The sequence below is a fragment of the Netta rufina genome (genome assembly GCF_964035555.1).
Source record: "Netta rufina genome assembly, chromosome: Z".
In the NCBI taxonomy this organism is placed as follows: Eukaryota; Metazoa; Chordata; class Aves; order Anseriformes; family Anatidae; genus Netta; species Netta rufina.
Window position 1 is genome coordinate 73,786,091 of NC_140126.1, and position 24,491 is coordinate 73,810,581.

Here is a 24,491-nt window from a genome sequence, read left to right on the forward strand (position 1 = left end):
AAGTATCTCTTGCCCACTAGTGAAAAGATTGAAACTGAAGATCTTTTGCTGGGGAACATTGTACCCTAAAGCATGGCCAAAATTCTTCAGGACACAGTGTGTCAGGCTCCACACAGTAGATTAATTTACATTTGCTAATCAGTTTCCTCACTGATGCTCCATGATGATCCATAACCCAAACTGAACTGAAGGCTATGAGATTTCTAACCATTATGCAGTAGCCTCAAATCTGAGACTGGAGAGATATAAAACATGATTTCTTCTACTGATGTTCTTATAAAGGCAACCCTGACTTTTGACTGCTCTGCCTTTTTTTCAGCTGCTTCCATTGAATACACCCTGAAAATGTTTTCTGGTGAGAGCACAGGAGTGAAGCAAAGCAGGGATATACCTCAGAAACACAACTGGTTGTACCAACAGGGACAGTTCTGCAAAAGTAGGACACTTTCAAGTAAATTCAGAGGCTTTCACAGTCTAGCAGACCATACTTGTGAACTTTCTGTGGCACATTACTGTTTCAGACTCAGGTAACATCGTGTGCTTGCTTAGTTGTAAGTGTCATTAGGTCTACTTAGAAATCACTAGCCCCTGATTTATTAAACTAAAAGAAAAATCTTTGAAAAACAGTCGGACAGTCTATACTTAGAAAATATTATTGCAAGTGATCAGTGTACAGAAGTCTTCCAGATAAATGTTCATGCATAAATTACAGAAAAACCATAAAGGAAAATCTTCAAAATAGCTTTGAAATTAATAGACTTGAACAGAACAAAAAAAGAAAAAAGTATGTAATCTGAAATCTAACCATTTATCTTATCATTAGTCATTCCAGCTTGATGTATTACCATCTTTTGTTTTCTTCTTCAGTTAAATAAGTCACATTTTTAGTGCCTGAATGTTAACTCCTGGTAAGTGTCACTCAGGATTGCCTTATTCTCCCAGAAAATTCAATCAGAGCTGGGGCAAACTGGGATTTAACTCTTTCTGCCACGTTTATATTTATGGGGCAGAAAGTTACAGCATTTTCTAACAGTTACAGTTAAGGCACTTTGTAACTGTTCACTATCGCTACAATAAGATAAAATGCTAGTAAAATATATTGCTAAATATTTAATTTCCATCCCAATATTTGGCTTTGCTGTTTATCTATGCCATAGGTCTATTCAAAAGAACACCAGTAGCTAAAGATATATTTTTTAAAAAGTTAATTTTTGTGAAATAGATCAGGAAGCATTTTGCAGTCTCAAAATAGCAGAAGCTTTTACTTGCAGAGGGGCAGTCATTTTAGATTAATATTCTTTTTGTATTTAAAATTATAGACTAGAATTATTCATAATGGTAGGATAATAGTTGTGCAGCCATTTTAAAGAGAACTATATTTATCCTAGATATAGGGAATAGAAACTAAGTTCTTGACAATATTTAAAAAAGAAAAAAAAAAAAAAAAACAACCAAAAAAAAAAAAAAACCACTCTGGTGGCCAGTTGTGTGATAAAAAGCATTATTATTAAATATATGTGGTAATTTATGTGTTAATTATTTGCCTGTGCACAATTTTTATTAACAAAAAAAAAAAAAAAAGGAAAAAAAAAAAGCTTCTATGGAATATAAGCTGTTGAGAGCTTATCTAAAATCATTGAACAATACTATAATTTAATTTTTCAACAAGATAAACAGAGTTTCAGTTAAATATTCATTCTGGCTGTAAGGGATGCTATAACTTCATTGTTGAAATACTGTATCAAAGTTCTTTATTCCAGGTACTTTCAGCCAATAAATTAGTAGCCTCAAATGCTACTTTTAGTCTTTCTGGTTTTATATATATAGCCATATATATATGTATGTATGTAGCTCAACCATAAGTATACCCATACCAAAAAAAAACAAACAAACAAACAAAAAACAAACAAACAAAAAAAAACACTCAAAATCTCAAAAAAAAATCAAGTCTCAAAAGTATAGTCACTAATAACATTGCCATATTGCCATATCCTGTTTCTAAATTCACGTAAGTGAATTCACTTAATAAAGAGTCTCAATCTTAATTCTCAACATTTGTAATGCTACTAACTGAAGTGCCCATACCCTCATGTTTTTTCCTTCTAAAAGTAAATGAAAAGTAGACATAGTGATATGTCCACTCTTCTCATTAGCATTCCTTCCAATAAATGCTATAAGTGCTAGAAATTAATAGAGGTAATTTACTGGCATTTATTTACAGAACTATGGAATTAACTTATATATCTCTCATTAGCTGTTAAATAAAGCACAATTATAAATTTATAGGATAGAAATTTACTAATCAGAATAACCATACATAGGTTACCAGAGTAAGTTAGCTTTCATCTAACAAAGCTTTAGAAATAAATGGTTTAATATCATAACAACATATATTAGCTGTATGTTAGAGATACTGCTCAACCACTACCCTGTTATTCTGGGGAAGAAAAAAAAAAAAAAAAAAGTTACCCTGTCTTATACTGGACACTATCATCCCATGATAGCAACTGGTTTTGTTGTGTCCACAGTAAAATGATGTTTGGCAGTCAGGAAATTCTAGTGTTGACTAAAATTGACATACTTTGGCCACTAAATTTTAGTATTATGAAAGATGTTAAAAGTTAGTTAATTTACTCTGACAAACAAATACATAATTTCTAAATAAATTCATTTTACCTATAAAATGAAAAATGAAATGAAATTGTTCCTAAAATATAACCGAGATTAAACTACATTCTTAAATCTTTGGTGAGGATAAATTAAAACAAAACAAAACAAAAACAAGACTGCATTATAAGATACTTCGTTGAAAGCAGGGCACGTGGAAAATAGCAGCTGAAGAGAAAGCTTCACTTGTATCTCTACAGTTGTGTTGTTTGGTGGTTTCTTTTTTGTTTGTTTGCTTGTTTTTTAACTACTACACAAACTGAAAAATTTCTGTTTCTTTCATGCTGTGTAAGAACACATTCTTACGATTCTTACAAAATGTGCTTTTTTATTAATGTCTGAATATGTTCTATTCTAACATTTAAAAAAGCAATAGTACTGTTGTAATACTGTAACCTGTTTTGATTCACTATGTATTTTGGGTAAGTATGAAATGCAATGTGTATATTTTTGGCAGTATATATATTTGCACTATCAACTACAATACCCTTTATAATAAATGAAAATGGCTGACACAGGATATATGCTACAGAATCATTTATTTTTTTCTTTTGTGACAGTTAGCTTAATGTAAGGAATCACCTTCCACTGCAATTTGCCTTCCAAATATTACCACTGACAGCATTCAGATAACCGTATTTTACCAGAATATATGTTATTCTTTTTAGTCTGGATGTTACTAGCATTTCCATCTTTTTTTTTTTTTTTTTTTTTTTTTTTTACAGTAATCTTTCAAATTGAAAAACATTATAAAAGAAAAGCTTGAAGTTACAAAAAAATACCCAAAGAGCTTATAGTTGAAATCATAAGATTTTGCCAAACTAGCTTCACAAAATTGTGAAATATAGGGTGATGAACTGATTCTAATTTTCCACTGGTAAATGTTTAAGTCAAAAATATGATGTTTTTGCTTCACTAATAGAATGAAATACAAGGTCTAATTTTTATTATACTTGTCAAGCCACAGAAAATAATATTTAGTGTATGGCAACACACATCTGGAAAGTGAGAATGTATAAAACACTAAGGGTGTTTTCTGTGCAAGTACCACATTTATAGAAATTGCCAAGTTACTAGAGAGACACAATTAAAAGTAACTTCCTAACCACAAGTTTTGTTTGTGAAATTATTAGGAAACTGGACCTTTATGCCATTATTGTATTTTCTACTGTAAGTCTTTTTATTATTTGCTTCTTTGTTTACTTTTAATCATAACTGGAATCGAGAGGTATGAAAATCAGAGAAAACAAAGTTTTCACTGAGTTGGTATATGCTAAGAGCAAAACCCTGTGCTAAGGGTATGGTCCATCCATAGTTAGTCAGTCTTAGGCTAATCTACATCTTCAAACACATCCAGAAAAATGTGTAAATTCATGCTTTATTCTCAGAGTATGTAGATATCTTTTGAAGGTTAAATATTTATAAATGCACACATCATTCTGACAAATATAAAACCTGCAGTGGGAGATTGGTATAGTCTCTTAGTACAGAAGACAAGGTGGAGCAAACCTGGGGAATCAAGAGTCATAAATTCTTCACTTTCCTTCTTTTTCTCATTAGGGTGGTTCAAATGATTGAATTTGGTTTGTTAGTCATTTAACAAGTAAAGAATCTTTTTTTGTTTGCTTATTTTTGTTTTGTTTTGCTTGAGGTTCAAAATGAATAAAGAAAATCAGACTCACAAAACAAACTTAGTATCCGCCGTATTCCATAAAGTCAACAGTTACTTTGAATCTCAAAATATGGAGGACATGAAACCAACTGGCCTCTATTTGATACAAATATATTCAAACCTCAAAGGTATAAAGGATTCTGTGCTAAATTTCAATCAATATCTGTAGACGAAGTTGTTCCAGAAAGAAAATAAACATTGCCAGTTAAGTGACAATATGTATATAAGAATAAGCTATAATCACGCAGCTTTAGGCATGGTATGTTTTACCCTGCCATTCACTAATTATGAATCTTAGTACAGAACTAACTGGATAAAATTCAATAATTTCTCAAATATATGCATTCAGATCAAACAATTCAGACCTTAAGCTTAATAAAATAAGTATCTAGCAGATGTCAAACTCTACTCATCTAGATTCTTGCATTGACATTGAAGAAGCATACTTGCCATTAGGTAGGAATTCAAAATACATCAAAGTCTGCTTAACTTATTCTCTGTTTTGCTTCGTTGTCTGCACAGAAAAGATACATTACTAGATCAGTATCCACATCTATGTTACAGATGGTTACAGCCAGGTGAAATTAATTCCACCCTGGGGGGGCTGAGCTTGAGCGTAAGGAATACTTTAATTTCCTTGCATTCCTCTGGAAGAACACCCTCTTTTCTAAATGCTATCCTTTGTCCATCTCCCCTATCGAATGAAAGACCAAAAATCACAATATTGTTTTCATGACTACTGTGCATTTTATGGGTGTCTGGTAGCAGAAATATATGAAGACAAGGTCTATTCTGATGCCTGTAGCAAAGAATTAAAACATATTTTTGTTGGCCTACACGCCAACAGAATGGAAGATAGTTTATTGTATACATTTTATTACAGATATAGCCAGCCATTTGTTATTCAAATCCCCTTGGTGAACTTGCATCATACTCTTGTTTTGTGAAAATTATCTTACCTTCTGCTTGGTCTGAAAGAGAATCAGAAGAATAGAGTAATATCCAAAACAGAACTACATAAGCCATAGTCAAAGCTGTGGAGTTCGCATAGATCAAGAGTTTATTATCAGCTTACAAACAAAGGAAGCATGTTATTTAGATAAATGGGTTGCTTGAGAACGCTCAGATTAGTCAAGTGATTTTATTGGGTATAAATCACATTATGATACTTCTTCAGGGAGACCTTTCTGTGACAGGTATTGAAATTTGCTTGGGAACCTGTAGAATAGCATTGATTTAATTAAAAAGGATTTTATTTGAGGTGATTTTTTATTATTTTTTTTTCAGAACAGTTTAGTGTTTTATATTTAATGTGATTTGATAGCTAAGAACTAAAGTAAGAATTTTCATAGTCAAAGCTCCCGATCCCAACTGGAAGAAAGCTAAAATATGAATTTGATGAACATTTTGTACCTGTCTTTAGAATTGCAACCTAAAAACTTCAGTTCAGCTTTACACAGTCTAACACTGTCTAACACAGATTTAACTAGGCAAATCAAAACTAATGTGAAAATTCTTAACAGGAAAATGTTTAATTTGCCACTTTTGTTTCTTGGATATTGTTCTGTTTGGAGAGGGGACACTGTTCAAAACTTAACTAATGTGTATGGGGATATGGAAGTACTAACTGCACGGGGAACCATTGCATTTGCCAGTCCTAGACGCTTGAAGAAGATTTCCTTCCTAAAATACATTGTGACCATGAGCGTGTGCCCATGTTCACTCAATGCCCCAACCTCACCCCAGAAATGGGTGTTATATTTTTTTTCCTTAAGATTAAGGTTTTCAGAGTCACATGTAAAACTCCTGTAAAACTAGCTAAACCACCATATTGTAGCTTTGGCCAGCTGGATCACCTCCAACTCTGGTGAAGTTTGCTCACTCTGCAGAAAAGAATGGAAGTCCAGTGGACACATGGAGGATAAGTGATAGAATATCTCTAAATATCTCTATAGACATTTCTTTTGGAAATTCAACTAAGAAAAGGTTATCAGAAAAAAAAAAAAAAAAAATCTGACTCAGTCAGCGATAGGGCTATAGATTTTGTGACAAATATATGGCTCTGGTCTGACTTACTCAAAGATCATTCACTTCAGTTATGCCATTTAAAATCAGTTAGATCGTTTCCACAGCAACCAAACTCTGCAGGGACTGTTTAAGTTCATCCACCTTCTTGATGGATGCTGCGGCCATATTAGTGCATAAGCATACCTTGTTTGTTTGCTTGTTTTGTTTTGTTTTTGTTTTTGTTTCATTCCAATTTAAAATACATCACATATATACATAGGCATTTAGAAATTAATTATTTTAAATTGAAATCCACTTTTTGGTGAGTTTCAGGTGACAATAATAGTATATAGTTCATATTTTTGTGCATAAAATAAAAATTGTACAAATATGAATATATTTCACATTGTTCAAATAGAAGAACTAGTGAATTACACACACACACACACACACACACACAAATAATAATAAAATACACCCCTTTGAATTGGGGTATCTAAAGTAGGGGGCACTATTCAAAACACTGACCATTCTCAGGCTGTACAGAAAGTAAGTTAGTAATCTGACTGAAGGCAACTAAAATGCCTAAAAAACACTGTCTTCACAGAGCTCAGGCAAGACTTTGAAGCACAGAGCTGAAGAAAACAAACAAACAAACAAACAAACAAAAAGGCAGGTTTGAACAAAAACAGAAATGCTGTTTTTCTGCAGTGCTGAACAACATTTTCCTGGCTCTCTTCTGGTGCTACAAAGATGCTGGCCACTCTCTGTGAATAAAATCAGCACTAACAAAGACTCCAGAAGGAATTTCTCTCATTCTTCCATTCATTCATTTGTCAAGAAACAGGTTATTGTATAGCTGAGATGAATAACATTAAATTACAAGATACAATATTGTTCCAACATTTCAATGTCCCCATTATTTTAGCTCAGAACATAATAATATGTTCAGTTTATTTTTTTTTCCTGTGCAATGCATATGTTTTTGTAAATGTAAATTGAGGCAGTAATTGTATTCACCAGGTCTTTGGGATTTTCATAGATTTAAAAAAAATATTTTCAATTTATTGGATAGAATAATAATATTATGAAATACAGAAATATCTATGAAAAAAAATATAAATATGAAAAAAATGTAAATATGAAAAAAATGTACATTACATACAGATATTGCATCAAACTGTGGTAGCTTTGGGTTTATATTATTAAATCCTGCAACCAATGCCAGAATAGATATCCATCCTTCTTTCTCTATGATTTTTTCTGCAGAGAAACAAGTCAAAATTTTCAGAAAACATCAAGACAGGATACAGATTTCTTTAAAATTCTTCTTTTCATAAAGAGAAACAATCAAGCAACTGAACTGTTTTAGTTTTTAAATGCCTATGAAGAAAATGTTTTTTCATAAATTGAATGTGATCTAGCTTCTTTTGACAGAAGAATTCAATTGAATAGAACAAGTTATAGTCAGTTACAGCCTGGAAAGAATACAAGTAAATCTTTTCTTATACAACTCATTTTTTAGCTTTAATAACAAAGAAGGTATCAGGTCCATAAAAATCAAATATAGCAATTTTACACTTTTGTAGTTTCATTGGAAACACTTTTATTTTTGAAACTTTTTATGTTTTGCTTTATTCTCTGATGTACTTTTAAGCAGAGGAGAAACCATTATTGATATGAGATAGCCAAAGGCAACCTAATTTTACTGGATTTTAGAATATGTCCTTATGCACTTTGTAGATGAAATCTTTGTGAAGTTATATTTAGACCTCTGGTATTTTGATTTACCACTACACTTTGTGAATCACTTCTAGAAATTTACATTCCAGTAAGAGAAAGTATTCTGTTTTGACAGCCACCTGAGGGCATCAGTTTGGATTTCAGCGAAGACTGGATAGTGTTTCTCACTGTCTCCTTCTGGACAGATTGACCACCACACAGCTAGAGCAATGCATAATGCAATGGGTGTACAAGGGGCTGATGGTTTGGGCTCCAAGTGTTATCATAAATGGAGTTGCATCAGGCTGGTGGCCAGGCACAAAGGGGCTTCTGCAGGCCTCCATTTTAGGGCCACTTCTCTTCAATGTTGTCCTAACTGACTTGCATGTAGGACTTGAGGACATATTGAGTCAGTTTGTGAATGACAGTAAACTGGGAGGAGCAGCTGACTCCATTGAGGGTATGGAGGCCTTGCAGAAAGATGTTGAGAAAGTAGAGAGCTGGGCAATCCCCAGTGATATGAGATTTAGCAAGAGCAAGTGCCAGATTTGCCACACTTGACAAAGGACAAACCTGGCTGTATGGACAGTCTGGTGGATGAGAGGCTGGAAAGCAGCCCCAAAGAAAGGGATTTGGGGGTTTTGGTTGATGGCGATTTGAACATGAGTCAACCGTGGGCACTGGCAGTCAGGAGGGGCAACTGCATCCTGGGGTGCCTCCAGCACAGCATCGCTAGCTGGTTGGGGGAAGAGATTGCTGTGCTCTGCTCTGCACTCTTTCAGCATCACCTCAAGCCCTGTGTGCACTTTTGGGCACTGCAATATCAGAAGGACATAAAACTATTGGAGAGTGTCCAAAGGAGGGCTTCAAAATGGTGAAGAGCCTGGAGGGCAAGAAGGATGAGGAGCAGCTGAGGTCCCTGCATTTGTTCAGCCTGCAGGAGACTGACAAGAGGCCTTATGGCAGCCTACAGCTTCCTCATGAGGGGGCAGAGGGGCGGCGCTGAGCTCTGCTCTCTGGGGACTGCGACAAAACCCGAGGGAATGGCATGAGGCTGTGACAAGGGAGGGTCTGGCTGGAGGTGAGGAAAGGATTCTTCACTGACAGGGGCTTGGCCATGGAAACAGGCCTTCCAGTGAAGTGGTGAGTGCAGCAAGCCTGATGGAGTTCACAAAGTGTCTGGGCACTGCTCTCAGATATGTGCTTTGGTTTTGCGAGGGTCACCCAGAGCAATGGGCTTTGACATCACCCAGCAATGGGCTCTGAGGTCACCCAGCAACGGGTTGTGACCTCACAGCCCTCGCTGCTTATATTGGGGCGCCGGCAGAGCCCGTCCCAGCCTGGCTCGTGCCTGGACTCCCGCTGAGCGTGTGTGCGAGGCTTGGAGTGTTGAGCGAGGCTTTGGTGGAGCTGTGCTGTGGGGCCATCGGCAGTTGCTGTCAGTGCCCGTCCCCGCAGCCAGTGCCCGTGTTTCCCCGGCCCTGCCTGGCTCAGGCAGCCGGGGCCCTGTGAGGCGCGCTCGCAGCAGCGCAGGTGAGCTGTGCGGGGACACGTGCCCCGGGGCGGCCCATGGGGGCATGGGACAGCCCAGCTGTGGGGCTGGGGCTGGGGCTGAGCGGGGGGTTTCCTGCTGAGGGGCCGGGGCACTGCCGCTGCCTGCCCCGGCACAGCCACTGACTCTGGCCTCTCTTCTTCTTGCAGCGAGCAGCACCTGTCGCAGCGGCGCCAGTGAGGGGAAGCAGGTCCCCATCCACAGCTCTCCCCAGCCCGCTGCAGTGAGACAGCACGATGGCCACAGAGGCTGATGTCACCTGCCCTGTGTGCCAGGGGACCACAAAGGAGCCCAGCGTCGTCATCCCCTGCTGGCACCAGTTCTGCTTGGGATGCATCGTGCGCTGGGTGAAGAGAAGCGTCAGCTGCCCCCTCTGCAGGCAGGAGATCACTGCAATCCGCTATTCCATCTGGTCGGAAGATGATTTTCTAGAGGTCCGGGTCGCCTGCCATGCAGAGAGAGAAGAGGACAGCCACCAGGATGAGCAGGGGACTGCAGAGCCGGTGCCCCAGCCTGCTGTGAGCGGCCTCCCACCCGAAGAATGGGCGGCCCTCTTCAGGGAATACCCTGCTATCCTCAGTCCTCTGAGTCCTTGGGTGCGCCAGCAAGCCAGGGAGTTGTTCGGGGCTGCCTGGTGGGACCAGAATATTCTGGAGGCCAACGTTATTGCCTGCCTTTGCCGCTACGGGCTGGATGAGGTGACTTTGATCCGGGAGCTGCAGCCATCCCTGCAGGGCCATACAGCGAGCTTCGTGCACCAGCTCATTGATGAAACTGTCGAGATGTGCAGTGATGAGTTCTTTGAGGCGCTGGGGCTCTTGGAACCTGCTCCTGTCAGCCATCACTGGAATGGCCCTGAGGTGGTTCTCGAAGGCTCCCAGGACAGCAGGGAGCCAGAAGACAGCTCTGCAGCCACCCCCAGCCCTGCTGCCTCCTCCCGGGACACTCCTGTGATCATCGAGCTCCTCTCCAGCAGTCCAGAGTCTTCTGACATTCAGCAGCTCCCCAGCACCTCCAGTGCTGCCCTGCATGGGGGTCCTGGCCACCCATCCACCACACCCATCCCTGAGGAGCAGGAGGAGCCCTTCAGAGAGCCAGGACAGGTGGCAGCAGAAGATGCTGCGATGCCAGGCTGCAGCCATGGGCCCTCTCCTCCTGGCCAAGGCAGAAACAGCTCAACTGGGGGGCACCAGCAGCCCCGGAAGAGGAGGGCCAACAGCAGCCCAGAATCTCCTCAGCCCTGCAAAAGGCCGCCCCACCGGCGCCTTTAGCAGGGCACATTTGGTTTTCATTAAAAAAATAAAAAATAAAATAGTGACTGCCACAGAGAGTGTCTTGGTATTCTTCACAGAATTGTAGAATCACACAATCATACAATCATAGAACTGTAGAATGGCTTAGGTAGGAAGGGACCTTAAGTATCATCTAGTTCCAATCCCTCTGCCATGGACAGGGATACCAACCACTCGATCTGGTTGCCCGTGGCCTCACCCAACCTTGTCTTGAGCACCTGCAGGGATGGAGCATCCTCAGCTTCTCTGGGCAAATTGGTCCAGTGCCTCACCAGCCTCTGAAGGAAACATTTCCTTCTAATCTCTACTCTAAATCTCCCCTCTTTTAGTTTAAAACCTTCCCCTCTTTTCTTGTCATCAAGAACATTGCAGCCCTCCTCTGGACCCCTCCTTACAGACCCACATCCTTCTTGTGCTGGGAGCGCCAGGCCTGGACACAGCACTCCAAAGGAGGCCTCCAGGAGCAGAGTAGAGGGGTGCAATCACCTTGTCTCCCTCCTGCCCACACTTCTATTGATGCAGCCCAGAATGCAGTTTGCTATCTGGGCTGCCAGCTTGCAGTGCTGGCTCATGTTAAGCTTCCTGTCCACCAGAACCCCCAAGTCCTTCTCTGCAGGGCTGCTCTCCATGAGTTCTTTTGCCCTGACCAATGTGCAGCACCTTGCACTTGGATTCATTGAGCTTCATTAGGGTGACGTGCCCACTTCTCAAGTCTGTCCAGGTCCCTTTGGATGGCTTCCTTTCATTCTCTTGTATTGACCTCTCAGCTGGTGTTGTCCAAAAACTTGCTCAGGGTGCACTCAATCTCATTTTCTATCTCATTGAAGAAGATGTCAAAAAGCACTGGTCCCAGGATAGATCCCTGAGGTACACCACTTGTCACTGGCATCCATCTGGACATAGAGCCATTACACACCTCTCTCTGGGTCCAGTCATTGAGCTACTTCCTTATCCACTGACTGACTGCTTCATTCGTATCTTTCCCATTTAGAGATTAGGATGTTGTGTGGAACCGCGTCAAAAGCCTGACAAAACTCCAAGTAGATGACCTCAGTTGGTCTTCCCTTGCTGACTGATGCAGTTCCTCCATCACAGAAGGCCACTAGAAGGCCAGATTGGTGGCCACCAAATCACTAGCATGATTTGCTCTCAGGAAAGTCGTGCTGGCTGTCTCGGATCACCTCCTTGACTTGCATGTGCCTTAACATTGCCTCCTGGAGGATCCATTCCATGATCTTGCCGGGCATGGAGGTGGGGCTCTGGATTTCCCCCAGTCCTCCTTTCTAACCTTTTTAAAAGTGGGAGTGATGTTTCCTTTATTCCAGCCACTGGGTCTTTGCCTCATTGCCAGGACTTTTGAAATATGGTGGAGACAGGCTTGGTGACTACGTCAGCCAATTCCCTCAGGACCATGGGATGCCTGTCATCAGGCCCCAAAAACTTGTCGTTGTCATATTAGGAGGTCCTGAATTTGCTCGTTGCTTACAGTGGGAGGGACACTGCTCCCAAGGACCCACGTAGAGCTTTGGGGTCTCAAGAAGTGTGGGAAGACTGACTACCAGTAAAGACCAAGGCAAAGTTGTTGTTAAGTACCTCAGGCTTCTCCACATCTGTTTCTACCAGTCTTCTGTCTTCATTTGTCAGAGGCACCATGCTCTCCTTGGTCTTTCTTTTGCAGCCAATGCATCTAGAGAACCCCTTCTTGTTATTCTTTGAATCCCTTGCCAAAGTCAATTCCAGGAGTGCCTCAGATTTCCTGATCCCATCCCTGCACATCTGCACAGTGTTGCTGTACTCTTCCCAGGCCACATGTCCCTGCTTCCACTGCCTGTGCATTTCCCTCTTGTGCCTCAGTCTGGCCAGCAGGTATTTGCTCAGCCATCCCAGTTTTCTGCCCTATCTGCTTGCTTTCTTACACAGAAGGACAGGGAGTTCTTATGCTCTAAGGAGAACATCCTTAAAGAGCTGTCAGCTCTGCTCAGCTCCTTTGTCCCCAAGGACAGCATTCTGGGGGATCTCATTCACTAGATCTTTAAACAGCTGGAAGCTCACTGTTTGCAAGTTCACAGTCCTGACTTTGCTCTTTGCCAGGCTATATTCTTCCAGTGTGTTCCTAATACTTGCACTCCTGATGCCTTTTACATCTTTGCGAGGGACATGAAGTTCCTTTTCATATTTTGGAGTCTCCCTTTTGCAGCCTCCTTTCACCCTATGTGAAAAAGTAGGAAGGGGTGATGGGGCTTGGGTGGGCTTTTTAGGGTTGTAAAGGTTGGGGGCAGCTTGCGATGCAACAATCATGAGATGGTGGAGTTTAAGATCTGGAGTGGAAGAAGAAAGGCAAAAAGTAGGATTGCTACCCTGGACTTTTGGAGAGCCAACTTCGACCTCTTCTGGGACCTACTTGGGTGTATCTCATGGGCTAGATTGCTAGAAGTTATGGGTGCTTGTGAGAGCTGGGCAACATTTAAACAGCACTTCTTCCAAGCTCAGGATCGGTGCATCCCTAAGAGTAGGAAATTGGAGAAGGGGGGCAGGAGACCTGTGTGGATGAGCAAAGAGCTCATTGTCAAGATCAAAAGGAAGAGGAAAGTCTATGAAATGTGGAGAAAGGGCCTGTCCTCTTGGGAGGAGTATAGGAGTGTTTTCAGCGCCTGAAGGCATGCAACGAGGAAGGCTAAAGCCCACCTGGAGATGAAGTTGGCAAAGGAGATAAAGGATAATAAGAAAAGTTTATTTAAGTATGTAAACAGTAAAAGAAAGACTATGGATAATGTGGGTCCCCTGCTGAACAAGGGGGGTGTCCTGGTAACAGGGGACACTGAGAATACTGAATGCCTTCTTTGCTTTGGTCTTTACTTCAAAGACTCCCCCTTGGTACTCCTGGACCCTGGAGGGAGGAGAGAGAGTCTGGGAAATGGAGATCTCCCCTCTGGTTGAGGAGCAGATGGTCTGGGAGTGTCTGAGTGGGCTCAATGCACATAATTCCATGGGTCCTGATGGGATGCATCCATGTGTGCTGAGGAGGTGATCACTGAACCACTCTTTATTATCTTTGAATGGTCCTGAAGAACAGGAGAGGTGCCTGAAGACTGGAGGATAGCCAGTGTCACTCCAGTCTTCAAGAAGGGTGATAAGGAGGATCCAGGAAACTACAGGCCAGTCAGTCTCACCTCTGTCCCTAGAAAGGTGTTGGAACAGCTTGTTCTGGATGCCATCTCCAACCAATTGGAAGAGAAGGTTATGAGGAATAGTCAGGATGGATTCACCAAGGGGAAATTGTGTTTGACCAACCTTGTAGCCTTCTATGATGGCATCACCAGCTGGGTAGATGCAGGGAGAGCAGTGGATGTCATCTACCTTGACCTCAGCAAGGCCTTTGATACTGCCTCTCATAACAGTCTGCTAATGAAGCTGAGAAAGTGTGGGATAGATGAGTGGACAGTAAGGTGGGTTGAGAACTGGCTGACTGGCCGAGCTCAGAGGGTGGTTATGAGAAAAGGCTGTGAGACCTGGATCTGTTCAGCCTTGAGAAGAGAAGACTGAGGGGGGATCTTATCAATGTGTATAAATACCTGAAGTGTGAGGCAGAGGGATATGGCCAACCTCTTTTCAGTGGTCTGTGGGGACAGAACAAGGGGCAATGGCCACAAAACAGATCACAGGAAGTTTTGCACCAATATGTGAAAGAACTTCTTCACAGTGAGGGTGACAGAGCACTGGGACAGGCTGCCCAGGGAGGTTGTGGAGTCTCCTTCTCTGGAGATATTCAAGACCCGTCTGGAGACCTACCTAGGCAACCTGTTCTAGGGAACCTGCTTTGGCAGAGGGGTTGGACCCGATGATCTCTGGAGGCCCATTCCAACCTCTACAATTCTGTGATTCTGTGAAAGATAAGTAATGAGCAGTGAAACTTAATATTTGAAAAGTATGTTATTAATTCTGTTTTTATGAATGTTTTTGCATGACAAATAAATGTCATTACTGATAATATTCTATTTCCCTAAACAAGTATAACTAACCCAGACAGAACTGATAATTTGGACATTCCATGTCCATTTTGCAGGCTAGCTCAGTCAGATCCTAAGACACTGTATGGTGTTGACACATTCTGAGTTAGAAATCAGGGAGAGGGGAGAGTTGATATTTCCATATATTAACTGTTCAACTCCCAACATGGCATAATCCCCTAAGGTAAATTCTTCAAAGATTGAATTTTCAGATGGAAATGGAAAAAATGGATGCCACATAGTACCCTCCTATTCCAATGAAAATAGAAACAAGTTAGATCAGAGGATCAGAGAGGATACCAGGGGAAAAAAAAAAAAAAAAAAAAAAAAAAAAAAAAAAAAAAACAGTGCTTTATGATTTCTGATTATTCTTATTGAAATCCTCTTGATAGTTCTAGAGAGTCATATTTAAACAGATTCATTTTTTCCTTATTATTTGTCTGATCATCTCCATGAACTCTTAAGATGCAACTGTTTGGGCTAGGAACATGGATTGCAGAGAATATTTGCCTTTCATTACTGCCAGCAGTTATCTCAGGTTCAAATTTGCAGTGCAAATATAGGTGAACATAAATTGATTTTTATAAGCTTTCTGAATTTGTTGCTTAATATTCTCTTTCACAGAAATTCTCAAAGATTTATGTATTTATTTATGTATTTATTTATTTATTTTTAACTGCAAACTGGAGGGTGACAAAGATCTTCAGAAGCTATTCCATTTAAAAAATAGAGCTTTGTGAGACATTTTTCAATAGCTATGCATTTTCCTTACCATACATGACAACAGCTTATCATATAATTAGATATGAAGTTTTGGGGTTTTGTTTTTTGATTTTTCTCCATATTTTAGCCTTATTAACCTTAATTTTAATTAATAAAATGGACTTCAGACTGCTTCACTAACTTGAATAGACTTTTTATAGGTAATTAAGTTATCTTACATGCATCAGACTAGGAAGGAGGGAAGAATTTCATTGACATAACCCAAACCACTTCAAATCAAGTAAAAGAAATGATTTGTAATATCACATTCTTCCAGCAGTCAGTGAGGAACATTCAAAAACATGTTGAATAACTAACTCATATATGAGCGGGGAGGGGTGGGGGAGTGGAGAAGAATTTTGAATGTTCACTTTATAATTCAATGATGTTTTACAATATTTCATTCTGCAAAATCTTTAGCAGAAGGATCCTTTTAAAGATTATAATATTAAACATTGAGAAATTTGGCTACAGTACGTGCAATTCAGAGAGGAAACCTTCTGCACTGAGATGCTCCATTAGTCTTAGGAGGTAATGTATTTCTAAAAGTTTTTCAGTAAGCAAGAGTTACATGTTCCCAGTTAAGCTTGTTGGGAAAATACATCTTGCTGCCAAGATGAGCAGCATGTAAGACTTCTGTAGCGGCAGCCCATTGATAGATATCTACCAGGTTTTTTATGTATTCTCAGCTTCTCCTTCATTGACATCTTATGGTCACAAACATAAACAAATAAGCAAACCCTATAATTAACACATAAAATATGCCTCCCAATGATACATTATTGGACCCCGTTAGGGAAACTTGCTTATCTCAAGAACAATAAAAGGAAATCTGACATACAGATATAAGACTTCAGACCTGGTGGAAAGGACCACTCTTTCTCTAATTTACATGTATTGCATAATGATCAGAAAAAAAAAAAATAAATCAAAATTATCATTAACAAATTGCAGCCCTGTATCACAGAAGAATTTATGTGAAATAAGAAACACTGAGCCATTGTGAAACTGCAGAGTCTGATACATCCATTTATCTTATTCTGCAGACCTCACCAAGTCGTTTGTATTGACCTCCACAGGGAAAATAGGCTAGAAATGCTGCCAGTAAAGAAATTGTTGAATGTAGTGGTCCATTGATAAACTTGATCTGCCCTCCCCTTCCTTCTCCCCTTAAAATTTCACTGCCAACTTGTGGGAAAACTGAGGAACCTAAAGCAGAAATTGAGACTGGCAGCATTATAATGAAAAACCTGTGTCACTTTTCTTTTGCAAATAAGATTATATGTAAGAACAAGTAGAAATCAATATTTCTCTATTTTTGTGTCAGTAAAATCCATTCTCTCTCTTAAGAAGTGTGTTACTGTCACAGAGACAAAAATAAGAGTTTAGAATACTGCAAAGAAATGACAGCTGAACCCTACCTTTTTATATATAAACTTGACATTTCCACAGTGGTACAGTGCAGCAGGACATTCTGCAGAGTCATATAGATATATATCTGACCTCAGAGAATATCTGAACATTAGTGCTTCACACTAACACTGAAATCATTTATGCCACCCTACCGGAAATACATGTAAATGTGCACAAGCAAACTCCACAAGGCAGATTTACACAGGGACTAATGTGCTCTTGCTCATGCGGTACCAGTCCTGCTTCCTGCCCTGACATGATGATGTCTAATGCCAGCCAGTACTGACCCATTGGCAGGTACAACCTTAAAGCCAGCTCCTGCAAGAGAACAGAAACGAAGATTCAGGCTAGTGAAGAGTGTAAGAAAGAGGAAAAATAAATAAATAAATAAACACAGCTTTTTTGAATCTAGCTTCTAACCTGTAATTGAAATTTCCAGATGCAGTAGACAATATCGCTTTGCCAGACATTCAACTAAGCTCTCCTTTTAAAGCCCTCCTAATTATCAAATATAAGCAAGAATATTTTACCTCTTACTGTAACAGTCAGCTCCAGAAATTTTACTGTTGCTTGATGAATACTGAAACCAAGGTTTTCAAGTTATGTGGTGTGCCTGGGAATAGTAAAACAATGTCCTAGAGAGCTGTGAAACAGGAAGGTGGCCATGTTTCTGCTAGCAGCCTCGGCTGTCAGAGAAAGGTAATATTAAACTAAGATCTTTCAATTTAAAGTGCTACATCTGGGCCATAAATTAACAGGGGCAAGAGAGAGTGAAGCTTTCATAACTAGGTTATGAGTGCTATCCATATTGTGGAATGGCTTTTCTTCCATCTGTACCTTGTTTCCTGTTTAATAAGCTAACTGCTTCTCCAGGATGATGTTCCTCAAGAACAGCCTCATTCCCTTAGCTCTGGTTCTAACAGCGGACAGTTTATTTTTGTTTAACAGAGTACATACTGAACAAAAGTTAGACTTCCAGAAGCCTATCCTACAGGAATAAAATCTGAATGCTGTGTGAGCTATTCCTTAAAATTGTGTTATGGAACTGACAGCATGCTTCAATAAGCTTTGACAAAATCACAGTGAAAAGTAAACAGAATAAATGATTTTTGGACAACACAAGGCAGCAACCTTTCAGCAATGCTAATAAAAAGGAGACTACATCAAGGGAAAAGAAGTTAGCTCAGAATGTTTCTTTTTCCATTTATTTAATTTATTTAACCTTTTTTTTTTTTTTTTAATTTTTTCCTGCGAACAATTTAAAGATTATCCACAGTGTACAATTTCTCCATGAAACAGTGAACTATGTTTGACTGCATTAAAGATGTAATGGCAATGGAAATATGCACCTTCAAAAAGGAACTACTTAGGCATTGTCTCTAAAAATGTCTCATGTCATTGCACTTTGCAGTTCAGGTTAACTTAAAGATTTATTGAAAGAATACAGAAGAATATTCAGAACAATACATAAAATATTAAGTAATATAGCATAATATAAAATTTCATGTATATATGTGATCTCCATTGTAAATAAATAAATAAATAATCAAAGAAACTGGAAATAGTAACACCCCAATAAGTAATGTCATTATAGTTACACAAAAGACATTCTGGAGTTCCTGGTATCATTACCCTGTTTCTTTCAGACATTACTTATATCAGAGACAACTGAAAATAAATAAAAAATAAACACCAGCAAAAACACCAACAAAACATTAAAAACACTAAAGGAGGTAGGTCTGGAAAAATAAATACTTATTTTGTAGCACTTTCTCATTTTTCAGTATAGTTTTGATATTTTTGAGATTTATGTAATATTTTGTCCAAAACGTCTGACTGGATGAACAGTCTTGGGTAGATATTACGCACAGCTACTTCTCTCACATCTCAATGTGGGCATTTATTCTGTGATTTTCTCTGACCTTCTTGACTGTTAGGAGATGAATTGAGCTAAACTAGATAAAGGATTGCCACTTCATTCTGTATTTGTAGGAAATAATGTAGCAACAGCATAGCAAACAGGATGCCTAGCAGGAGGGCAAGGTAATTTTTGCTTTGGAAGGAAATTGATTTCTCTCATTTTCAATTCACACTCTTGTGTTACGTTCTCACAGGCACCATGACATGTGTTTATCCAGCACCTGGGTCTTTTCTGTGTTGCCTGAGCTCTTCTAAGGTGTTTTTTTGGATACAACTTTTGCATTCTTTTGAAATGAAAGCCATCAGTCCACAATTTCCCTTCTCTCCCAAACTATTCCTGTCTTCTGGGAAGTAGTATATAAAGATCTCAGTCATATCTTGATGGCCTTCTGCTACTGTCACACATATAATATCATGATTACCAACCTGTAGTTTGCAGATCCCAGGAAAGATATTCAGAGAAAGATGAATATATGTCACACTAGTCAGGTTCCTTGACTGTGCTGACCACATTATTCTCCAGTGAATGGTCAAGATGATTGTATATCCAGATCAGGATGTTTGAGAAGAATCTGAGTGAAACTGAAAGCCACGAATCCATCAGCTGAAAATTTTAGGCAGATATATTACTGACTCAAACCGGCTTTACTGCCTATGTGGCTAAGAAGTTACACCAGAACCCCCCACCGTGCAACTGCATTGTTGGTAAGACACATTCTCCATTCAGTGCACGGGAGGATAAGCTCCTGGAAGAGGAACTTTGTTGTATGAATGTCAATCCCTCTGCGTTTCAAAAGCAAGTAATAAAAAGCTCACTACACTGAGCCTGGAGATCTCCCTTTGAGTATGACTACTAACCAGTGAGTGAAATATGCAGTCAGATAAAGTATCATTAGAAGCAGGGACAGTCAGGGGATTATGACATGGACTAACAAATTAATTCAGTTTCATCCTCTGGCAAATTTTATAGCTTGAATGTCTAACATTAAAGTACCTCTGAAGGCTTTTTTTATTGTCATGATGCATCTTCTATGTTTATAGGTACTTTATTGCCTATTTTGTTATGAAGTAATATATAAAAAATGTCCTACTGATATCTCAGAATTACATAACTGTGCTGAGCCTTAGTATCTTTTTATCATAGTCTTGCTTTTATTTATTTCCAAAACTTTATCAAATCTTTCTGTGATGTGTTGTTTTGTTTTGTTTTACTAAGAAAGTGAATACTTCATTTTTCACACACTCCTCCTACACTTAGAATCATAGAATCATAGAATATCCTGAGTTGGAAGGGACCCTTAAGGATCATCAAGTCCAACTCTTGACACCACACAGGTCTACCCACTTCTTGTATTCTTCCTCCACTCCTGTTAATACAGCCTTTTTACTTCTCAGATCATGCTTTATTCCTCCTTCCTCTGTTTCAGACAGTGTCACAGACTGTGCTCTTTTCATTATTATTATTATTATTTATTATTATTTGTAATTTTACATAGTAATAGTAGTAGTAGTAGTAGTAGTAGTAGTAGTAGTAGTAGTAGTAGTAGTAGTAGTAGTGGTAGTAGTAAAATAAAAGAAATGTCAGTCTGGGGAAAACAAATAACCATCTCACATCCCATAGCCTTCACTGCTACAATCTCACTGCCCCCAAAACTAACCAAGGAGAAAAAATTACACAGATGAAATTGTGTATCAGAGGAGACTATGTCAATTTAATAATTTTAGGACATTTTACCATAAGACATTTCTTCTGGATGACTTAGGATGGATGATTAAATATCAGCACAGAATCTTGCTCTCCTAATTTGTCAATTATACAGCAGGTAGCGGGGATGGAGAGTAAAATGGAGAAAAATAAGCCATATGAAATGTACTGTGAAGTTTCAAATTTTTATGTATTTCATTGATGTTGCTTCCTGCAAGAGTTTGTAAGCAAATTTAGATAATACCTTAATAACATTTCTTCACCACTTTGACACATGGGTTATGAAAAACAAGCATACAAACAAAGCAGGTTTAAGTCTCTGTCTTCTTTATTTTACCTTAGGCAAATCTACCCATAGCTGCAAAGTATCTAATAACTGGTTGCCTTTGTGCCTCAAGTAGGAGGCTAAGAAAACATTGAGCAGCCAGGTATGTTTGACAAACAGCTCAGCCTTGAAGAAGAAACTGCTTACGATCAGTTCCAGTTATTAACTCTTTGACATTTCTAATGGGAGCCCTTCTAGGAATGGCACCCAGAGGCACTGAAGTGACATATAAAGCCCTATACACCGTGCAGCCCTACCTCAGAAGTGAAGCAACAGCAAAAGGAAAAGTTAACTAGCATCAAATAGCTGTAACAAAAGCACTTGATGCAGCTCTCTGTGTACACGAGGGAAGTTGTCTTTGCTGCAGGCACTAATAACAACAGAAAAAGCCATCATCCCCATGGTGCATTAAAAAGGCAGATAGAGGATGGTACAGCTAAGACTTTCTGGCTCAGTGGGCTCTCAGAAACCACTGGACTGTACAATGTCAGAAGAAGACCATCACCAATTGCCACAGCTGAAATAATCATGTACAGAAGATGGCCAGAAACATTTTTTAGCAATTCAGTTTTTCAAAAAGTTTATATTATTGACTATTATTTGCTTCACAGATTACATAGCATGTGTAGACTTTATCACCTTTATTGCCTTGCACCTTTATCAGCAGCAATATATTTGATTTATGGAACAGATACATGACAATTGCTAGACAAACACGAACTTTTGTTAGAATAATTATTCCATTTAGAAATATGCTGCAGCAATTAAACTTCACTTTACCTATACAGCACAACAGCAATGGTGTCAGCATACCTCGCAGTGCTAAATTACCAGCTGATAGTCTTTACCCTGAACTTTTCAGGGCAATATCAGGATCCATCAAAAGACATATATGTGGTATATCTGATAGATCACTGATTAATATATTCTGTGCTTTCATTAGGGTTTCTTCCTTCTATTTAAAGTTATATTCTTTTTCCTTCTAGGCAAGAAAAGTTTTCCCCATTATCCTAAACAGGAAAACTAAATTAACAGGACATATTCACTTTGCTAAAAACACAAGAAAATGTATATTAATGAAAAAAAAAAAGGTATTTCTGAAAAAGCAGTTCTCTCAATGTGAAATGCTAATTGGAAATTAAAAAAAAAAAAAGTATTTAAAAAAAAATAGACAGAATTGACATTACTATGTTAATTTATCCAATTAAAAATGGTCAAATATGCATTCACAGGGCTTAGGGTTAACAAGCAGGAGCTACATTTCACAGCCTGTTAGAAAACTGACAAGCTGGGTTCAAGGTTATTTTATGCAGTTTAAGTAAGTAAATGTCTGTTACCTAAAAATGAATTCATTTTGTGGCTGTTTTCTTTGACTGTATTGAAATTAATTAATTAATTAAGTCTTCATTAGTCTGCTATCAGAGTCGCACTTGTTTGTCACAAAACAAGACTAATATAAAAGCAAACCAAACAGTACTGCTGCACAGTGATTCATGTTCTTCTTTCAAGTATGTTTAGTTTTGAGACAATGCACTTTCTTACTGCTGCCAGATGAAGCTGAATGAAAAGTAAACCCCTTGTTGTCTTAGTTGGTTTCTTCTAAAGCTTTTGTTCTTTGGACAACTTAATTCATATTGAAAAAAAATAATAAGTTAAACTCCCAATAGCCCTACTTAATAAATACAACTTGGAAAGTGTCCTTCTATAAAAGCTCAGGATCTTTGATTTTGAAGGCTTCCAAATCAGAATAAATTGGGAGTCAGTACAAAATTTGCAATAGAATAGGGTTTTCTTCCATTTTACACTTTGTGGTTAATTTCTTGGAAACATTTCTTGCTTCCAAGAATTCAGTAACTGCAGCTAAGAAAATATGCATCAATGAAAGATTGTAAGCTTGTGAGCTTGCTTATGGCAATTTCTGTCCCATAAATGCTTATAAGAAAATAAAAATCCCCACCCCACTGTGGATAAAAAGTGAAGTTTGACTATTTAGATACTTATATTTTGAGTCCCATTTCATTTTTAATTTTTAATATTTGAAATTCAACTTTTGAGTTCTGTTAGTTGTTCTCTTAAGTCATTAAAAAGTGGAAAGACAATGTCAACTAAGTAAGATAGCAGCACCTAATGGAATTTCAGCAGCAGACTGAAGTAGTCAAAAATCAATTTATACGTGGGGGAAAAAAATCCTAAATAGAATTAACATATAAATGTAAATGAAGAATCAATTGGGACTGGCTAATCATATCAGAAAGGACATAAACTGAACATTCATTTGGTTGAATTTCCAAACAATGTTGCAACATACATATAGAACAGAGTATTTTCATTAGAAGGGACCTTCAGAGATTGAGTCCAACTGCCTGACCACTTCAGGTGTGACCAGAAGTCAAAGCACGCTACTGAGGGCATTGTCCAAATGCCTCTTGGACAGACTTGGGGCACCCAGCACCTCACTAGGAAGCCTGTTGCGGTGTCTGGCCACTCTCAGGGTAAAGAAAGGCTTCCCGATGCCCTGCTGGGCCCTCCCCTGGTGCAGCTCTGTGCTGTTCCTGTGTGCCCCACCAGCAGCCCTAGTGTCATCAGCCCCTCCTCACAGCACAGCCATCCGGCCCTTGGGCCGGGCTTGCTGCCCTGCTCTGGGTGCTTCCAGGGGCTTTAACACACGTTGTAGGCTGGGCAGCCCACAGCTGCACACACCACTCCAGGTGAGGCCTGCACACAATGGTGAGGCTGAACCAATGTGAAATACAGTGGGAACATCACCCCTTTAGGCCAGCTGGCTGATTGTGTTTACTGCACCCCATTCTGGGGCAGTTAATGCCTCTGTTCCTTTGAACACCTGCAGCACAGCTGCAGTGCATCCAGAGAAGCTGACTGGCCACAAGGTGGGTGACTGAAGCCTGTGTGCACACTCCCTGTGAGGTACCACCATGGTGCAGGAGCACATGCGGGTCACCAGAGACTGCACCTTGCAGGTGTTCATCCCGAGGCACCTGCCAGGTTCACTGCATCCACGATATACTGCAGCTCTGGGCCAGCACATTCAGTCCAATCTTTCCCTTGACAGCTGAATGTACCGTGTGTTTCCAAAGTAACTGCATAAAGATGTGCAAACCAGTCTGTTCAAGACTGGAATGTGGACTGTGACCCTTGTGAGCTCCAGCGTAAGCACCAGCTGGGTAAACACCTAAAAAATACTACTCAACTGCAGAGGCTTCAGAAATCAGACACCTACATCTAGAAATTATTTTTCAAGGCCAGTTTTGTTTTTGTTTTGGTTTTGGTTTGTTTTGTTTTTTGAGCTACTTCAGAGAAATACTGAAATAGAGACGTTCAAGATACTCAACACCTTTTAGAAACGGGCTTAAATATTAAAATATGTACATTATTAAAGAGATTTAAATGTTTGTATATACCTCAACCATACAAAATCCTATCTTCTGG